This window comes from Salvia splendens, chromosome 8, assembly GCF_004379255.2.
Source record: "Salvia splendens isolate huo1 chromosome 8, SspV2, whole genome shotgun sequence".
NCBI classification, from domain to species: domain Eukaryota; kingdom Viridiplantae; phylum Streptophyta; class Magnoliopsida; order Lamiales; family Lamiaceae; genus Salvia; species Salvia splendens.
Genome location: NC_056039.1, coordinates 10205991 through 10223542, shown reverse-complemented (window position 1 = coordinate 10223542; position 17552 = coordinate 10205991). Strand labels below are relative to the sequence as shown.

The 17552-nt window shown below is 36.8% G+C and overlaps 2 pseudogenes; both read right to left on the bottom strand.

Moving 5' to 3' along the window:
- Positions 1 to 1736: 1736 nt before the first annotated feature.
- On the bottom strand, positions 1737 to 10203 carry LOC121745005 (annotated as a pseudogene).
- Positions 10204 to 17416: 7213 nt separating this feature from the next.
- On the bottom strand, positions 17417 to 17552 carry LOC121746245 (annotated as a pseudogene).

Genomic DNA, 17552 nt, shown 5'->3' with positions numbered 1-17552 from the left:
GTTTCTCTTTATAAATGGATTTTTTTACGTAAACAATAGTAATGATTGTTATTAGTATCTTCTCAATTAATATAGGAGTATTAAGTAGATCTTATTATAATCTTGAAATTGTTGATATTATTATTATTATTTTTATTTTTTTATCAATTAAAATTTTAACAAAAAATCTTACTTCAATTATCACATCAATTATTATATTAATTAATTGAATTGATTGTTTAAAAATTCCTAATAACTTTTCTTCATATTTCTTAATATATGATATAATTATTTATTGGAAATCATATTATCAGAAATTATAATCACAACAATAATACTTTCCTCACAAACATACAGGCCATATAGTTCACCTCTGAAAATAGTTTTTGAGTTTTTCACTAGTTTGTTATCCATGGCCCGAGAGGCAAAGTGAACGTTCGCTAGTACGAGAAAAATTTAGCAAGTACCCATAATTTTCTCAATGTTTATCCATGTTTAAACGAAGTTACATATTCCATTTATTTAAAATAAAGACACAAATTCAACTTCTTATTCCTAACCCAACCCACTTCCACACAACTCATATCCCACCCTGCCCAAAATTTAAAGAAACACAATTAATATGGAGTAAAACATTTCGAGAATCGGAAGAAGGCTTCCCCTCTCAGCCTACCAAAATTAGAAGATTAGTGAACTCAAGAAACATGATACTGGCAAATATAGTTAAGATACATTAGTGTGGAAACTAGTACGATAAGACAAGGAAGAATCGGTTACATGTTGACATCATCATAATATCCATTGACATTGGCGGACACAAGAAGAATGGATAAGGGGCTTAAGCCCCTCCCAAAAGATATTTTTAATTATTTTTTCTACTACTGTTATTTCCAGATTGGTTGAAAATCATGTTTAGCCCTTGCCAAAATGTGTCATTAAAGATTAAATTATTGAAAAGTGATTAGTTGGAAGGGGCTGGAATTTGAAATTAGAGAATGAGAAAGTATCAACTTTCAACAATGACTGCCAATCGTTTGATGAAGAAGCAAACCAAAGTTACTTAATTGGAGTATAAATTATTATTTAAGTAAATTCTTAAGCCTTTTTCACGCTATTTCCCTCGCGTGTTAGACACGTTTCATCTAGCATTCTAATTTCTTACACTAATAGTTTTATCAATTTAACTTGATGAAATATTTATTAAAAGATTTAAAATTTGTTTCCTCAATGGAGTGCATTTATATTTAAACGGCTTATTACTTATTAGATGTTTTAATCTCTTATATAACAAGTTATTTATTTTTAATATTAATAAGAGTGTCATCCTCAATTTGTTTCGATTAGAAATTTAGGAAGTACTTTCACAAAAATGGTCAAAACTAAAAGATATTTCGTTTTTCATTAGTCCATTGAATTATTGAATTAATATAAATTTTAATCTATTTGTTATATATTACTCCATATCTTTTAAACTAAAAGATTTTTCATTGCGTATATTTAATGAGTTTTTTCAATGATTCGTAACATACATATCTTGTAGCGTTTTTAATCAATAGAAAATGTAGTGTCCAGCGCGGAACTGTCATTTTTAGATAACGTGGGAGTAATTTTTAGTTCATTATAAGTTCATTTTCAAAAATGTGAATTTTAAGAACATAGAGATCATTTTTTGATCATTTTAAGTCATCCTTACTAAAATAACTAAAAACTGAATAAAAATAACTTTTGCATTGTCTAAAATTATTCAATCTAGCCCCTGCCAATAAATTTTTCTGCTGTCCATTGACATTACAGTAATGTTTGATAGGTACAAAATTCACAATTGTCAGTTATAATACAGAGAACTAACTACACACACCAAAGGGGAATCTTGGTTTATTTTCTGACCATAAATATAGAAGCTCTGATCGGAGCGCTCATGCGTATATTTATTTACATTTCTATTCCGTGCTGGGAACAGTGCTTGTCCTCGCGTAGAGATCAATACTACCTATTTGGAACCGAGAAGTTGATTTTGCATCTCGAACAGCTAGAAACCTAAACCTGCAATGCCATGAATTACAGGAATCAATTAGAGATATTAATTTTGTGGTGCAAAATTGCGAGCCAGATGTTACCTGAAGGCATTTGCCAAGAATGACCGTGATCCAACTTCGTATGTTTTTCGCTGGAATCTTTTATCAAACTTCTCGGAGGTTTGCTTGTCCAACATGAGCCACGTGGAGCCTCCATCTTCACTTCCTTCAAGGATCCTATCATTATAATTGGATTAACCACGTAACTTATACCCAAGGAATTTTGACATGGATTCACCAAAAAAGTTGGATTTCACATAATCTAGGGCGATAATGCTATCTAAAGCTTGAAGAGAACAAATATCCCAAACATTATGTACATCCATTTGAGTGAACACTACATTATCAGTGGCATATTTTTAAGCACAACCGTGAAGTCATGCATTTTTAAGCTGCATACTCAATGCATTTCAGAACGTGCAAACATCACAAGAGTCATCAGCAATCAACAAAAAAATTATTGATGGATTGGAGGAATAAATTAAAAACAAAACTGATTTACTTTTTTATTCCAAGAAAGTAATCTTCAAGTTGTATAATGTGTAGTCAATCATACATCATAACAAAGAGCTATATTCCCTTATGTTTACTACATTTTCAGCCAATGAAATTGTCCACAAGGAAACTAAAAGTCCCTTAGAATCATACATCCATGAAATCAACAAAGTTTCATTAAATAAACAAAGAGAAGGCCTAATACAAAAATCAGATTGTAATTAAAGAAATTATTATCTAACAGACACTCATAGCAAATCACCTCTCTACAAGACCTGCTGAGTAACAGCAGCATTGAGAGAAAGCACATTCTAACTATAGGCATGCGATCTTGTTTAAAATACAAAGTTCATAGATGTCATACCAGTCCATTGGATCTCTCTCTGGAGCATCATTTGCTGACATCAATTCATATGAAACCAGTTCATGCATCCGATTGTCCAATACCTTATAAATGATCTAACAACCTAGAAGACCAAAGTCAGTGTAACATGATGCATAAAGGTTGATGGAATTAAGAGCATTTTTATATCAATATAATGGTAAAGATAATGAGGCTCTACGATTTATTGAGCTTTTAGCATATTATGCCAAGTTATATCAATCTAATGATCAAGAATGAGGCCGTATTTTATTAGCTTGATTAAGCCTTTTGTCATATTAGGACAATAGAACCCATTATTATAGTCATTAGTATTCTAAATTTTGAGTTGACAGAACTTTTTGCTGAGTTCTAGATACTCTGCATCTTGAAAATGAAAAAAAAAACCAAGTCCCAAATAAAGGAGGACGTTCCTATTTTTCATTGATTATGGAAAGTTCCCTTTTAATACAGAGATGAAATCAATAAAATAAACTTCACCACAGACATGGAAGTGGATTCTTTTTTTCAATCTTCAATTATTTGCAACAAGGATACCCTTTGTCATTCACATATTGAACTGAACCTGAGAGTGCATTATATAAATCATCGATGGTGAAGTTTGGCATGTCTCCTTCAAGTTACTTGTAGTTGTTTTACACAATGACTGTTAGTAATTAACAAATAATCATACACTGTGATTAGACTTACATGCCAATCAATTACAATTACAATAACAAGCATAGAGGTTAGATTTCCAATATTTATTTGTATTTGAAAACACGAAATTAATACCTGCAAAGCATGAAGAAAACTTTTTATATTACTACTGTCTACCTTAAGTAATTTATTTTGAGACAGAAACACCTTTTTTTCTTATTAATTCTACTTTTTCCCCTTTTCAGGGTTGGGGGGAAAATGTAAGAACAATTATCTTTACAGAACAGAGAGTTGTTGAAATAACTACACTTGGATAACCAAGATTACACCTATCAGAATTACATTAAAGAAAGTACTTGCATACCTGTAGCACCATTTGGTTCTTCAAACTTTGACAAGCGTGTTCCATCAAATGCAGATGTAGCCTGAAATATTTCTGAGTTTGAGAGCATGGAAAGGAATTTGTTTTGTAATTTAGAACTCAATAGAAACTTTAGTTAAAAAGCCCAAGTTGAAAATTGCCGCTTACTATTCCAAAAGGAAGTTCCTCACCACTTGCAAGTATAAAACCAGAACATATTCTGTTTAACTTCAGAAGTGGCCATGAAAGAGATTCTTTTTTCAACTCTTTACAAGCACGTACATTCTGGATCAGATCATCTAGTGCATGGAAAACAACAGGTAGTGCCAAGGATGTTTTCACAGGATCTGAAGCTATGCATATTTCAGAAACACTTTCAACCCCCGGTTCACACTTCAATGAGAGGGCATCGAACAGTTGACCTAATGAAGGAAGCATCCTGCTGAACAGTGAGTTAGATGCAGCATCTATCTTTGTTCTCCTGGTTTTAAAAGGTGAATTTTTCAGACCAGTTAAAATCTTTCTTATAATGTCAAGAACTTCTGTTGCTCTAGAACTATTAGATGCTTCCTCTGCTAATTGACGGAGGAGAGGAAGAAATGCATCATAAATTTTTGTCACGTGCTCATCCACACATTTGCGAACTGGACAAGACGAGGAACTCAAGGTACAATGTTCATCAGAACCAAATTCTGATCTTGCTACGCGCCATTCTTTATCCCCACTTTGTCTCCCAGGAAGTGAGATTGACATGTCATCTTGCAATGACAAGCCCCTCTCCATTTCTTCTACTTCCTTCTTGTCACGCTCATGATGTTCTATGAGCTTCTCAGAGCTAAAGCTCCTACGCCTTTCTCTTGTGATGTCAGATATGATACTGGCTAGAGCAGGCTCAGTTGTCATGACTCGTCTAGACAAAACCTGCACTATAAAGTCTCTAATATGTATTTCATATTGTCTAAATGGAAGGAAAATGCACATATCGGGAATGTATAGCTGTACATCATGCCATTTTTTTGTGTAACGTTTAGTGACGTCATAAACTCCATATCTAGCTAGAGCAATGACATAGTTCAACTTCTTTCCCCACCTTAAGAGGAAAATACAGGAGCAAAAAAAATTGTGACATTTATGAATAGAAAGTGAAATGATCTACACCGCATGGATATAATCCAAGATTATTCAGATATAACTCCAAAGAAATTGTAGCAGATTCAGATATTTACCCCTTCTCATATAGCAATGGATTGTCATATATTCCTTCACAAGGATCCAGATGCATCCACCTGATAATCGAACAAAACCTTTCATTGCTTGAATTATACTGTCAGAAATTATACTTTTAAAGCAGCAGCGAGAGACAACTTATACCTTCCCAAATAAGGTGAGAAACACTGTCCAAACATGATCTGTGAAGTCCAATATCTAGAAATGAAAGAGATTACAAAATGGCATTAAAGATAACTGTTCTGGCAGTTGTAGTCTTATACCTAATACCGATGTTCTTGCAAAATGCAAAATGCCAGTAACTGAAAACACTAAGCTTTGATAAAGTCACAAAAATATTGATATATCTAGAGTCCTTTGTCCATTATCCAATATCAGCCTACTAATCAGTGATAAATAAAGCTTTCTCATGGCAACTAATGGTGATAACCGTGATATCTGGCTTTTCATATTGAGGAATCAAATTTAATTATATCATATTGTTAACTCACTAGGGATAGTTACACAGATTTTCAATATAAAAAATCCTAAGCTCATCAGACTTCTGATCTTGTTATTGATTTCTGGAAACCTAGTTGTGTTTCCGGCATACATGCATTGCTCAGTAAGAACAATAAAAAAATATTTGAACCTGAAACATTACTCAAAAACAATTCCTCGTCAAATTTATTGTATTAGTAAATTAGGTCCCTGTTATACCTTCCCTAAACTCATACAGCGTTTCAATTATTTACATCTTAGAATACTAAGTAATTGTAAAATATTCATTATTCCAAAAATTATAAATACTAGTAATTATTATGCTTGAAACCCATTTCCAGACACTATACATAACATGAGAAGAGTTCAAAAGGAGATTCTTGGGGAATCCTGGTCACGGATTAGATTCTCTGCATAAATAAGAGTATTTATAGTTATTACTTCAGATGAACAAATTTATGTCCGACACAAATCATAACTTTATATGAATCCAGTCAACAACACTCAAACGAGCCCTGATGTCAGCTTTTGGTAAATTTTCCTTTGGCTACTAATAGATACGCAACTCCTAGTCTTAATCATTTAATTTCCTGATTCTGAATAGTAAGCCAATTCAAGTCTGGATATTTCATTGAGCCAAAAATCATTTATACAGAAAGAAATGGCCTTGGTCAGAAGTCCATGAATTACATCTTACATGAAAAGGACAAGGATTCCTTAGAAATGGAAGTTTAACTTACCAACCGAGTTTCATAGCCAAAAGCTCGACAATATAGTGTGAAGCAATTAGCCCACTCCCCACAGCGTCCATTTCTTGTTTCCAGAAGCTAAAACAAAAATCTATCAATAAATTCCAGATTCAAAACCTTCTTAGGTTTGTGGGTATAATACCTTAATTGGGTCATTGTATCTAGGGAAGCGGGTTACACTTGAGCAAGATTTGCAACTGCATTTACCAAAAAATAATGCCAAAATAAGTACATTGTTGTTTGATTTCAAATATTATCTACTTCCATGTAAAGTTAACATAGGGATTAGGGAGATACCGGTAAAGTTCTACTCACGATGCTCCATAATGTGATTCTGAATGAGTTGGAGTTCCCATGCCCTGATTCATTGTCTCACTATTGCAACTGTCACAAGGTGGTGAGTTCACCCATCTAGAGCCATCAACGAAGAAAATCCACAAAGTTTTGCATATTAGTTAGTAGAGTTTAGAGTTTCTTGGAATTACAAAATCATATGAAGACAAGAATCAAAGATGGCAAAAATTAATGTCTAGCATAACTTGAGGTTTCTATTATAATAATCACCCTTCGCCAAAAGTTACTTTCCTTTTAAATAAAATGGACATGAATCACTATCGTCTGTAAGTAAAATGGAGAGGGATGAGCCAACAAACTAAGATAAGAGAATGCACAAAGTTCAGCCAAGGATTTTCTCATATAATGTTTACCAAACCAAATACAATTACCATGCAGCAAATTGGAAGGCAATAATCAACTTTTACACTTTTCCAGCTCTTCTTTTAGCCTATCTAGTTTTAATAGCTTGTGTTGGTAATTCAATTATTCAATAACAAATTGAACTTTAAGTTGCAAATATTAACTTCCAAAAGGAAATATAGTATTCTTATTTTTATCACATGATTCGGCATTGAGTTATATATTAATCATTTGAGCCAAAGAACTGAGCCTCCAAAAACTCAATTTTCCAATACTTCCTTTCTCAATACTCAATAGTGATCCTTTATCAATCAAACTGTTGAGTTGAACCAACAGATGTATCACAGATTATATGCGATTCTTAGAAACATTAATTCCAAATGACATGACGAAATTATGATCAACAGATGAAACTTCGTTTCAAGATATTTATGTCCAGAGATATACAAATTTATGCACCATAGAATAGCCACATTGTTTTCTTACAGGATTTAGTAACCAGTTGTTTATGAATATTAAAGAATTGGGATATAGACCTGAATGACTGCTTAAACCAGAACAGCAACTGCAACAGGAATCCATGATCAAGTTCATCTTTTGTTGGTTTGAAATTTCCCTCCTAAGTAAAGTAGTTAACTATGAGAATTTTGCATATCAAGCCAGTAACACAATAGTAGGAGGAAGAATACTAATGCTTAATGCCAATCTAAAGATAAAAGAAATATTCTTTCCCCAATCCTCAATAACTGTGTTGACAGTAGTAATGGACCAATGGTAATTCCTAGAACCTTTTAGACATCACTCCTCAATCCACTATTCAGGAATAGAGACCTAGTGTGTAACTGTGTACAGTTAAGCTACATGCCTACAAACCCAATGAGCATTGAGCTTCAATTGATGACCCCCTTTAAAAACTAAATAAGCCCTCCGCCCTGACAAAGATGACCTCTTTCTTAGATGGCACAAGATTTTACGAAGTGCTATTTTGTGTGTTAAGTGGAGAGAGCATAATGTAGAGATAGCAGTGTTTCCATTTTTAGAAGTGGATCATCTTCGTTAGGGCAGACCAAAAAGGACAATGGTCATCTTCGTTGGGACAAAAGGTATTATTGTAAGTACCAAAAACCTTTTCGATATATGAAACACCCCTTCCATAATAGCATCCCACATTCAACCCCACCTCCTAGAGGAATTAAAAAAGAAAACTAAATCCTTCCACAGTTCTTGGTATATGCTATACAGTATAGACATGGTGGTTGAAGATAGGAGTTGTTACCCTAGCCAATGCAACGGCTGCTTTTTCCTCAAGCTTGTCCACAGGTACTGTCTTTCGAGCATCCTCTTGTCGCTGTGGGTCTTCATACTGCATTAGAATCATGTCCAATCTACTAATCAGAATATTGCCCAATTTTGAAAAGAACAATAAACATAAAAGATAAAGACTTTTATTAATCATCATGACATCCAAAGAAGCAACCATTTTATCATTTTATGTAGTAGGTACTTTAACCTTATAAAGAAGAAATTCTAAAAAGAAAGAGGAACCAATTTACAATGAAGACAATTACCATCAAGACTTGATGAATATATGGGCGTATTCTCTGCTCAACTTGCTCTCGGTTTTAACTTGTTACAAATTGTTGCATCATTAATGCTTCGTCTTCAGCCTAAATAGAAGGGACAACATCCTTAATAAGTTCCCAGCAGAAAAGAAAAAAGATAACAACTTTGTAAGTTGATCACATCATAGACTAAAATACAATAATACAAATATCAGAATGAAATTCATTATCCCTTTCCAACTACAATTTTAAGTGTACACAAACTATAAAGAGAGAACAAATGATCCAATAATAAACATAAAATAGAATAAAAGAAAAAGAAATTCTTCTTGTAAGATCAGACACTGTTTATTGTTTATCTCTAACCGAAACAAATAGATTCTCAAGCAATTGCTCTAACTTACGACGGAAAATATATTTGAAGGGTCATGCAGAAGAATCTGACTTTCCTGCCTATCTGAAATATGGGTGCTAAACAACAGCTTATAAGTCATGCTAAGGCTGTATTTTTAGGACCCAGAACTTTACATTTAGGCTAAAGATAACATAAATATATCTCAACTTGATAAATCAGATAACAAAAAAACAGAAAGATGCAGAAGAGGATCAACAAACAAAACCTGCAAACGTCGAGCAAATTCTTCATCAGATGACATGATATCAGGTATAGATGTTTCTACTTGCTTTGAGTTGTCATCCTCATCAATTGAGATAAGCCGCAACTTATCAGAAATCAATCCAAGATCAGAATCATCTGACACCATAGTATTGCCATCACCTCCCAATATCTATAGACAGAAAGAAGAATCAGACCAAAAAACTCATCACGGCCTTTAACTATTTATATACAGTCATACCCATCAATATGCACATGGTCTATCCTATGGAATGCTGAAATTACATGGTGCCCAAAAATTTGAAATTACATGGAGCCTAAAGATTAGGTTAATCTAAAATTAATTACAAGCAATACCAATACCATGAACTGCACAATGCAGTTTCCCAATTGGTATCTTCAATGTTAAATTCAATGTAAGTGATCAAAAGCAGGGTAATGCATACACTAATTTGTTATCTTACCAAGTGGAATAAACACATAAACATGGTATAAAAGATTCAACATAATTTAAAGCTGGAATGAGAAGGCACAAACACAACCTGCACAATTGCACACATACGATTGAGGGAAAAAAAGATAAAATAGGAAAAAGAAAGAACCTTTTGGTGATCGGGAGGGATGGAGGTGAGAGAGAAAAGCTGGAATTTGAGAACCTGAAACGCAATAAGAAAAGGAGAGGAGCATCGTCTGAGAAAGGCGAATTGGGAGAAGAGCGAAAAAAGAGGAGAGAGAATTGAAGAGAACTTCGAGGCCATCGTCAGTGTCGTAATCGACGTCGAATGAGGAGGCGCCGTGTTCAACCAAGAATTTGCGTGCCACCATTTTCACTGATTCTTTTCTTCTGTCGGACAACTGTTAAATGTGCTTGCAGACCCACAGAGGTAATTCTACTTGGCAAACACCGATGAACCAAAATTTCGAGTCAACTCTTTCTCCTTTTTACCTTTTTCCAGATTTAAAAATTCATTTTGTGACTTTGTTATGTTGTTCACTTTTTAAAAGATCTACAGTATATTTTTTTCTTCGTCTCACATTTTATTAATTTTTCACTAACTATTCATTATAAACCTAATACTCCCTCCGTCCCGCACTACTTGCACTTATTTCCTTTCTGGGCGTCCCAAGTTATTTGCACTCTTTCCATTTTTAGTAACAATTTATACCTACAGCCATAATTATTGACTTTGTCTATCACTCATTCCTTAATCTCCGTGCCCAAAAGGAAAGGTGCGAGTAGTGCGGGACGGAGGGAGTATAATATTATTATAAATGAGACTTGCATATTTTTCAATCAATTTACTCACAAAGTCAAACAATTTTTTAAAACTCGCGTCAAGTTAGTATTCCTCCTCACTTCTAGAATTGTCAATTGGATCGCTGACATTCCAACACAACAAACCTTATTTACCAGGGCAAATGAGTGAGAATTTGGCTGAAGTGAGAAGATGGTCGAGAGGGAGTCGCAAAACGAAGCATAGAGCCAAAGACCATTGATGAGGTTTTGTTGATCCCTTGTCTCTTTTTCCTACTGCTTCTTAAGCAAAAACAGTAAAACTCATGTAGATAAAGCTTGAAGATACTGTAGCACAAACTGGAAAGATGTTCTTCATTGATAATCACAACTCAAAGGATTACATATGTTTTCATCATACCAGAAAAGTCTACATCATTAGCTTTTATAGACTATCCAAATAAAACGGTAAATTAGGAAACTGTTTGCAAGCAACTTCTGCCACCACGTCTCTCCACTCCTGCTACCACGTCTCTCCACGTACGAGAATGGTCCTTGGTGTGAGCTGGAGTCTCCACCTCAACTGCTTTGGATGAGTTGGGTTTGTTGTGCACACATCAGTCTTCATGTGTAGCCTCTCCATGGTCATCCGCACATGCTCCTCTAATACGCCCCCTCAATCTTAGTGCAAATTTCGAGATCACACCAAGCTTTTCTCATAATCTCACGAAGGGTTGATGACTAAGAGGTTTGGTGAGAATGTCAGCAATCTGATCCGAGGAAGGAACATGTCTCAACGCTATCTTTTTAGCTAAGACTTTATCCCGAACAAAATGAAGATCAAGTTCTATGTGCTTTGTCCGGGCATGAAGAACAGGATTTGAAGCAAGTGCTATGGCACTCAAATTATCCACCCATATCACAGTATCGTTCTCCATTTTTATTCTCAATTCACTAAGAAGAGAGTGCATCCAAGTGACTTCAGAAGCCGCATATGCTAGACTTCGGTTTTCAGCTTCGGTGCTCGACCTTGCCACAACTGATTGTTTCTTTACACTCCAAGCGATCAGGTTGCTGCCATGATAAGTACAGTATCCACTTGTCGACCTTCTATCATCAACATCTGAAGCCCAATCTGAGTCACAGAACGCAGTGACATGTCCAGTTTTTTTGTATATGTACACCATGATCAATCGTGCCGGATAAATATCTGAGTGTCTGTTTTACAGCACGCCAATGAGTGTCCAACGGGGCAGCCATGTACTGACTCACCTTATTGACAGCAAAATTGATGCCAGGTTTCGTAATGACTGCATATTGCAAAGCCCCAACAGTGCTTCTATACAACTTCTGATCTTGAATGGGCTCACCAATAGTTTTGCTCAGCTCACATGTAGATACCATGGGTGTGGGACAATATTTAGCCCCTGCCATGTTCACTTTCTTCAAGAGTTCCTTGATATAATTAGCTTGGCATAGGTGGAAACCATGTTCTGTCCTAAGAACTTCTACCCCCATAAATAAATTCACCTCCCCAAGATCCTTTAAGGAAAAGTGAGTGTTCAGCTGAGTGATCACGGCCTGAATAGAAGAAGGTACATTCCCAGTAATAAGCATATCATCAACGTAGATCAGAAGATATATTACCTCTGTCCCATTTCTCCTAAAAAACTGTGATGCATCAGCTTTCGATTGAGAGAAACCCAAAGATATAAGGACCGAATGCACTGTGAAAAACCAAGCTCTAGAGGCTTGCTTCAAACCATAAATAGCTTTATTCAATTTGCACACCAAATAAGGACCACTTTGCTCAAAACCAATCGGTTGGCGCGTATAGATTTCTTCCTTCAAGGTACCATTAAAAAATGCATTGTTAACATCCAAATGAGATACAATCCAACCATGTGAGGCTGCAATACTCAAGATCAAACGAATGGTGGGAGGTTTAACAACCGGACTGAAAGTTTCATGGAAGTCGAAATCGGGCTGTTGTGAAAAACCTTGAGCGATGAGTCTGGCTTTATGTCGTGCGATGCTCCCATCAATAATTTTTTTTAGTACGAAAAGAGTTGTTAAAATCCATGTCCCGTTCTTGAGTAGGGCAAGGAATTCAGATAGCATTGCTGCTTTCCAATTAGGAATGAGCAAGGCTGCAAGGGAAGATTTAGGGATTTGATCAGAAGATAAGGTGAGTGTAAAGACTTTAGGCTTAAACACACCAGCTTTGGACCTTGTAGTCATATGATGTGTAGGAGGAGCAGAATCAGAGGTGGGAGGAATTATAGGAGTAGATGAAGGACTATTAGCAGATGAAGAAGAAGTAGCATAATCAATTACGGTGGGATCAGATTGAGTGCATGAGTGATCAATATCAGGCTGAGGTGGACAGGGAGTAGATGAGCTAACCAATGGAGCAGGTGGCAGGGGAGTTTCTGTTTGTACAAGGGAAGTAGGAGTCATGGAAACTGTAAGAGCTGTAGGAGGTGTAACAGTGGAGGGTAAAGGAGGAGGGATGAAATGTGAGAGGGTTGGTGGAGGGACTGTAGCAGCATCATTTTTTAAAGGAAAAGAAAGTTCATCAAACACTATATCCCTAGTGATTATTAGTTTTCCATTAGGTAGGAGAGCCTTGTATCCTTTGAAAGAAGGGTTGTACCCGAGAAAAGTGGTTGCAGTAAACCTAAACTGAAGTTTGTGTTTATTGTAAGGGCTAAGAAAATGATAGCATAGGCAGCCAAAGGTTTTAAGATCTGAGTAGTTAGTTTAGATTTGTGCAGTTTTTCAAATGGAGAAATGTTATTGATGGTTTTAGAGGGAAGGAGACTAATTAGATGAGTTGCAGTTAGGAAAGCATCGTCCCAAAATTTCTAAGGTAAACCAGCTTGAGCAAGAAGAGAGAGCCCGGTTTCAACAATATGACAATGCTTTCTTTCTGCTAAACCATTCTGTTGTGGGGTGTAAGGGCAAGAAATTCTGTGATGTATCCCACACTCCTTAAAAAAAGGAATCAAAGCCTGATATTCACCTGTAATATCCCGACTTTTTCTACCTTTTATTTGTTCTCCAAAACGTTGCTTACGTAGCTGAAAATTTTGCCTTCCATTCTTTTGGATGATTAATAGAATGGGCTAAAGCCGTTAATAGAAATCGGGTCATGATAGTTTCCATTCTTTTATCAAGACAATTCTTTTCTTGAGGGAGCCCAATTATTAAGAGCCCAAGTGAGCCTCATTGTTATTGCAATCGCACAAAATCAGCCACTCCCTTTTCTGTTGAGGAATTTTTGGCCATGATATGTAACCACCGGAAGATAGGAACAAATCCACTTCACTTGATGTTTATATACTACAAGTCTTCTAAGTTACACCACCTTCGTTAAATTCTAAAACTGAGAGACAGAGAGAGGGGGGATAAGAGGGTGAAGGCGGCGGTTGGTGAACGGAGCTAAGACGGCTGGAGCTCGGCGTTGACGGAGAGGCAGTGACAGCCAGCGCATACAGAGCCGAGAGTGCAGCGGCGGCAATCCTGACTGTGGCGACGGGCTGGTCTCGATGCAGTAGCGGCAGCAGCAGCAGCGAATGGCGGAGGATCGACGAATTTGAGAGGGGTACGCCGGCAGCGACCGCTGCTGGTTGGAGGCAGCGATGGTGTTGTGAAACCGAGAGATGAGGGGAGAGATAGGAGACGGAGAGAAGAGAAATCAGCGAGCAGCAGCAGCAACTAGGAGATGATAATTCTCAGCAGCGGAGGCGGAGAACGAGGCTGCTGGAGAGGATGGAGACTGCCTGAACAACGAGGAGCAGGGGCTGACCGCGACTTCGATGCGGTGGCGCAATGGGCCGAACATCGGTGGCCGCGAACTGAGGCTATGGCGGCGGCTATCGACTCAATGGAGGGACGACGGCGACGGAACTGCGGCGTCGACGAGAGGGAAGAACGAGAGAGAATGGCTAGTTTTTTCTAATTTGGGGATTTCAATTTTGGAAATAAATGAGAGATATGGCCGATGGATGTTAGGGAGTATAGCTTTTGGGCTGCTTGTTGGGCCAAGGATTTAATTTAAATGTTGGGCCTTAGTTAATTTTGATGGTTGATCCAACAATGGAAATAAATAGAAAGAGGAGAAGAAATGGACTAGATCTAAATGGACCGATGGAAATGTAGGAGTTTCGCTTAGAAGTCAAACAAGTGTTTGGGTAGATTAAAGTGGGAAAGTGTGAAGATAATGATCAATGTCTCGGGCGACCTAGAAAATAAATAAAAGAGAAGAGAAGCATGGAGTCAAAGAAGATTTCTCTACGTACAAAATTGAAGTTGAAGTAAGGAATTCAAATTCAGAAAATTAAACGAACGAGGTGGGCTTTCGAACTAAAGTATTTTCAAGAGCTTTCGATTTAATATATTGGTTTGAGCATCATTTTATGTGACAAAATGCATGTGATTGAGATTATTATTAATTTAACTTCCATGATTATGTGATTTATGTGCTTAAAGAGAAAGTGATTGTCTTGTGTTGCGCTGTATAGCTTTTTGAGTGGTTGTGAATTGCTCGACTTGTTGATGTGATGTGAGATGATGATCGACCTTTGTAGGAAAATGATTTATGTTTCAAATATGTCTTATAAGAAAAATGGAGTTTGCAAAGGGTATGTCATGCCATGTTTTTGTTTTGAGAAATGTCTATCTGTTTGTTTAGCAAGGGAATTGTCCCTACTGAACCTATTGAAATCGAATTCGGGTCTGACTAGGGAGTGAGTCCCTACTCAGGCTAGTGTACACCAATGGGGATCGGAGCCGTCTTTTGGGTCGGCCGGTCCAGTGATTGAGTTTGCGGCCACATTCTCGTTTCACATTATGTTGTTGATGTTGATGTTGATGATTGCTTAGTGGGGAGTGAGTCCCTACTATGAGTTTAATCGAATTCGGGTCCTAGCAAGGGTGTGTCCCTACTTGGACTAGTGTACACGATGAGGACCGTGAGTCATCGAACGGGTTGGCTGGTTTTCGTGCTAGTGGAAAGTGGCCCTCTTACACGGCATCCTAAAGAAAAGATATGGCAGTTTCTTAAATAAATCAAGGAGAAATGGTTGTGTTTTGAAATGATGAGGAAAAAGGATTTGAGGATGAGTTGAAAGTTTGTGTTTGAGATATTTTTAGTGTCTCGGGCTTTTTCAAGTTAAAACCCCGAGGTCACTCAATGGTGACATGATATAACTGTTTTTATAAAATTGTTTTGGCATTTGTTCACTGAGTATATCAAGTACTCAGCCATGCATGTGTTTTCCTTATGTGCAGGTTGAGCGGTGACGAGCGCGGTGGGTGTTGAGCATAAAAGTGAAGAATGTCTATCAAATGTCTAGAATATGTTGTGTCTTCATACATATCATTATTCTACTCTCAAAATGCTTCCGCTGAGTGTTGTTTCTTTTGAGTTCTTGTATCGCTGAAATATTATTCATTTTTGAGTTGTTGATTGTTGAGATACTCTGATTCTATTCGAGCTATTCTCATTTGTTTCGAGCTATGGTCGATTTGTGTTGTTTTCCCCTTTCTTCTCTGCTTCTTTAATCACCCCCTAGTCGCGATCAACCGTATTTTCTATCCTTAGAAAATGCGGGCGTGTCATCACCTTCCCCATCAGACTGAAAATTCTTGATTTTGCAGGAGAGAAGATTCTCAACCATGATCTTGAATTGCTTAAAAACATATTGAACATCACTTTTATGTTTCAAGAGATAAATCCAAGAGAAACAACTATATTGATCAATGAAAGACATATAGTAAGTATAACCGTTCGTTGACACAATAGGTGAGGGTCCCCAAACATCACTATGAATAATATGTAAAGGAGCAGAATATTCAGTTTGAGACAAAGTGTAAGGTAGTCTGTGTGACTTAGAAATACAACATGAGTGACAAGGAAAGCTTGATTTCATTGATGTGTAGGGAATATTACAACTGTTGAGAGCATTTTTTATTACATCATGAGTAGGATGACCTAGCCTATTGTGCCATAAATCAAGACTCAAACTAGAACTAAAAACTGCATGAGAGCCCAAGGATGTGGAACACATAGTGGGTGTCTTTACTTGATTTAAAGATAAATTGGGGTCGGGACCTCGCTTGATGGAAGGCTGATGAACAAGAAATTGATAGAGACCATTGTTAAGGGTTCCTCGGAGCACGATTTCCTTGGACACCTGGTCCTTGACAAAACAAGTAGATGGGTGAAACTCAAAGAAGACTCTATTGTCTTTAGCAAACTGGGAGACACTTAGGAGATTCTTAGTGATAAAGTACATGAAGAAGATTTTTAAGTAGAAGTTTTCTATTGGAAAATGAAGTGTTAGACTTAAAATGTGTCTCCCCAATATGAGCAATATTCATTCCATTGCCATCACCAAGAAGGAGTTGCTTACCTCCTGTGTACTCCGAGCTGATATTCAGATTGTTGAGATCATTGGAGACATGATTGGTAGCTCCAGAATTAGGAAACCAAGTGGTAGAATTTGCTCCATCAAAGTTGTACTCAGAAGGACATACCACTGAATATGAGGTTACAACAGATTGAGGTCCAGTTTGTACCAAGTGAGCCAAAGGACTCGAGTTGAAATGTTGCCGCTGCTGTGAATTTCCTCGAGGAACTTGAGGTAAGGAACTAGCTTCACATCTGTACCAGCATTTGTCAGCTCCATGACTTGGTTTTTGACAAAGTTGGCAAATAAGTCTTCCACTGCCATATAGATTTCTTCTCCTATCTTCCTCCTCAGTTGAATTTGAAATTTCCTCTGCTAGAACTGTTGAAACCTCCTCTAGTAGGATTAGTAGTGTCCTTTTTCTGCATAGATTGTTGGGCCAAGTGAAGTGAAGGTTGTGAGCTCTTCATGCTGCCAGTTTTTTCTTCTTCCATGCTAAGCCTGGATTCAAAACTCAAAAGAAGTGCACTTACTTCTTGTACAGTCCAAGGTTCGCATCTGGACGAAATCGACACAATTACTGGATTGTAGTCTTGAGGTAGACCTCCAAGGATGTAGAGAATCTGATCCTCATCAGATAT